Source organism: Arachis ipaensis, chromosome B7 (assembly GCF_059453495.1).
Source record: "Arachis ipaensis isolate K30076 ecotype BB chromosome B7, ASM5945349v1, whole genome shotgun sequence".
NCBI classification, from domain to species: domain Eukaryota; kingdom Viridiplantae; phylum Streptophyta; class Magnoliopsida; order Fabales; family Fabaceae; genus Arachis; species Arachis ipaensis.
This window is the reverse complement of record NC_142442.1, coordinates 67,633,336-67,637,273: the sequence shown is the minus strand read 5'-3', so window position 1 is coordinate 67,637,273 and position 3,938 is coordinate 67,633,336. Positions and strand designations below refer to the sequence as shown.

Below are 3,938 nucleotides of genomic sequence, written 5' to 3'. Positions count from 1 at the left end.
TAGTAGGCTAGTGTCAATGGCTATCAAATTGACCACTAAGGGTTCCCAAATCATCAAATCCATTAGACCCAATGACTCAAGCTTACCCAATTCCCTTAGTCTAGGCTAAGAGTAAAGAGAACTACTCCATAATCAAAGGAAACATTTCATCAAACACATGGTAAGCATTAATAAAAGATCTACTTAAATTGCAATTAAATTGAAACTAATAAGTACACACTAACAATTATCAACATATAATCATTCAGACAACACAATTGATCATGGAAATCATCAATGCAACAATAACAAATCAAGATCTACAAGATTCATGGAATAGGTATAAAATGACAAACAACAAGGAAACATAAAACTAACACAAGATCTAAGCAAAAGTATACTAGAGAATTCAAATTAAACAATAAAAACTAGTAATCAACAAGTTCCAATTCAGAATTCAACAAGGAAAGATCAAATTAAAGTTAGATCTAGAGAGGAACAAAGGTTTCTCTCTCTAGAAGAACAAAGAACCAAAAAACTAGCTAAAATTATGTCTTAGTGTAAAATGATTGATCCCCCCTTTCCCCTAGCATCCTTGGGTCTTTTCCATGCAGAAACAGCTTGAAATTAGGCCTGATGAGCCTCAGAAATCGCCAAGCATGATTTCCTTTAATGAGGTCACGTGAGCTTTCCGCGCGTACGCGCCATGCGTGCATGCGCGTCGATTGCTTTTGTGATCCACGCATGCGCGCCATGTGCGCGTGCGCTTCGATGGGATTTCTTTGATCCTCGCGGATGCGTCCACCTTGCGCGCCGCCTCCAGCTATTTACATCCACGCGTGTGTGTGAAGTGTGCGTGCCCGCCGATGCTGAAGTTCCCAAAATCCAAATCTTCATGTTCCTCCCTTTTGTGCATGCTTTCTTTCTCTCTTCTAGGCCATTCTTGTCCTATAAATCCTGAAATCACTCAACAAATACATCACGGCATCAAATGGCAATAAAAGAGGATCAAAATATAGCAATTCTAAGGCAAAATAAGCATGTTTTACATCATAGAGCAATATTAGGAAGAGAACATAAAACCATGCATTTCTTGTGAATAAGTGTGAGAAATATTGATAAAAAGCCCCCAAATTCTACACAATATAAACCACAAAATTGGGGTTTATCAGAGGGTAGGATTTGATAGGTGAATGGTGTTTGGGGAAGAGGTATTGATGTGATTGGTCAAGGGTATTTGGGGAAGAGTGTTATGGAAAGGTGTGAAGGAGAGAGAAGAAGAGGTGGGGTAGGTGGGGATACTGTGGGGTCCACAGATCCTGGGGTGTCAAGGAATTCTGCTCCCTGCACCTTTCTGGCATTTAAACGCCATCTGTGTGCCATTTCTGGCATTTAACACCAACTCTGCTACCTTTTTTGGCGTTAAACGCCAGTCTGATGCCCCTTTCTGGCGTTTAACGCCAGCCAGACACCCTTTTCTGGCGTTAAACACCAGTCTGTTTGCCATTTCTGGCGTTTAACGCCGGCCAGACACTACACACCCTTTTCTGGCATTAAACGCCAGTCTGTCTGCCAATTCTGGCGTTTAACACCCAGAATGCTGCCAGACTGGGCGTTAAAAGCCCATTCTGCTATCCTTACTGGCGTTTAAATGCCACTAAGCCTATTCTCCAGGGTGTGTTGTTTTTTATGCTGTTTTTGATTCCGCTTTAATTCTGCAGCTGTTTTTCTGACTTCACATGATCATCTACCTAAAGGAAACGTAACATGACAATGGAAAACAAATGTCTATAAAAATATATATAATTAAATAACATTGGGTTGCCTCCCAATAAGCGCTTCTTTAATGTCAATAGCTTGACAGTGAGCTCTTAGAGAGCTTCACAAAGACTCAGAGCTTAGTGGTGGCCTCCTAACACCAAACTTAGAAGTTAAGTGTGGAGGCTTTGTTTGACTCTGTATTGAGAGAAGCTTTTCATGTTTCCTCTCCATGGTTACAGAAGAAGATCCTTAAGCCTTAAACACAAGGTAGTCCTCATTCAATTGAAGGACTAACTCTCCTCTGTCCACATCAATCATAGCCCTTGCTGTGGCTAGGAAGGGTCTTCCAAGGATAATGGATTCATCCTCATCCTTCCTAGTGTCTAGGATTATGAAATCAGTAGGGATGTAAAAGCCTTCAACTTTCACTAAGACATCCTCTACAAGCCCAAAAGCCTGTTTCCTTGAGTTGTCTTCCATCTCTAGTGAGTTTCTTGCAGCTTGTACCTCAAAGATCCCTAGTTTCTTCATTACAGAGAGTGGCATGAGGTTTATTCTTGACTCCAGGTCACACAGAGCCTTCTCAAAGGTCATGGTGCCTATGGTACAGAGTATTAAGAATTTTTCGGGATCCAGTTTCTTCTGAGGTAAATTCAGTTGAACCAACGTATTCAATTCATTGATGAGCAATGGAGGTTCATCCTCCCAAGTCTCATTACCAAATAACTTGGCATTCAGATTCATGATTGCTCCTAGATACTGAGCAACTTACTCTTCAACAATATCTTCATCTTCTACAGAGGATAAGTACTCATCAGAGCTTATGAATGGCAATAGTAAGTTCAGTGGAATCTCTATGGTCTCTATATGAGCCTCAGATTCCTTTGGTTCCTCAGGAGGGAACTCCTTAGTGGTAAGTGGATGTCCATTAAGGTCATCCTCACTGGAATTCACTGCCTCTTCCTCCTCTATAGGTGCGGCCACCTTGGGTATATTTATGACCTTGCACTCTCTTTTGGAATTATCTTCTGTATTGCTTGGGAGAGTACTAGGAGGAGTTTCAGTAACTCTTTCACTCAGCTGACCCACTTGTGCCTCCAAATTTCTGATGGAGGACCTTGTTTTAGTCATAAAACTGAGAGTGGTCTTAGATAGATCAGAGATTATGGTTGCTAAGTCAGAGAGGCTCTGATTAGAATTCTCTGTCTGTTGCTCAGAAGATGATGGAAAAGGCTCGCTATTGCCAAACCTATTTCTCCCACCATTATTATTATTAAAGCCTTGTTGAGGTTTCTGTTGATCTTTCCATGAGAAATTTGGATGATTTCTCCATGAAGGATTATAGGTGTTTTCATAGGATTCTCCCATGTAATTTCACTTCTTCCATTGCAGGATTCTCAGGGTCATAAGCTTCTCCTTCAGAGGAGTCTTCTTTAGCACTGCCGGATGCAGCTTGCATTCCAGTCAGATTCTGAAAAATCATATTGACTTGCTGAGTCAATATTTTATTCTGAGCCAATATGGCATTCAGAGTATCAATATCAAGAACTCCTTTCTTCTGAGTCATCCCATTATTCACAGGATTTCTTTCAGAAGTATACATGAATTGGTTATTTGTAATCATTTCAATAAGTTCCTGGGCTTTTGCAGGCATTTTTCTCAGATGAAGAGATCCACCAGCAGAGTGGTCCAATGACATCTTGGACAATTCAGATAGACCATAAAAGAATATACATAAGATGCTCCATTCTGAAAGCATGTCGGAAGGACACCTTCTGATCAATTACTTGTATCTTTCCCAAGCTTCATAGAGGGATTCACCTTTCTTCTGTCTGAAGGTTTGGACTTCAACTCTAAGCTTGCTAAACTTTTGAGCTGGAAAAAATTTGGCCAAGAAAGAATGGACTAACTTTTCCCAAGAGTTCAGACTTTCTTTAGGTTGTGAGTCCAACCATATCGCTCTATCTCTTACAACAAAGGGGAAAAGCATAAGTCTGTATACCTCGGGATTAACCCCATTGGTCTTAACAGTGTCACAGATTTGCAAGAATTCAGCTAAGAACTGATGAAGATCTTCCAATGGAAGTCCATGAAACTTGCAATTCTGCTACATTAGAGAAACTAATTGAGGCTTAAGCTCAAAGTTGTTTGCTCCAATTGCAGGGATTGAGATGCTTCTTCCATAGAAGTCAGACGTT

The 3,938-nt window shown here is 40.6% G+C and overlaps 1 non-coding gene across 1 annotated transcript; it reads left to right on the top strand.

Annotated features, from left to right (window-relative positions):
* The first annotated feature begins 3,493 nt into the window (after positions 1-3,493).
* LOC148552889 (small nucleolar RNA R71) lies at positions 3,494-3,601 on the top strand. The gene has a single exon (XR_015893284.1). It is a non-coding gene; the product is annotated as a small nucleolar RNA R71 (small nucleolar RNA).
* Positions 3,602-3,938: the final 337 nt, after the last annotated feature.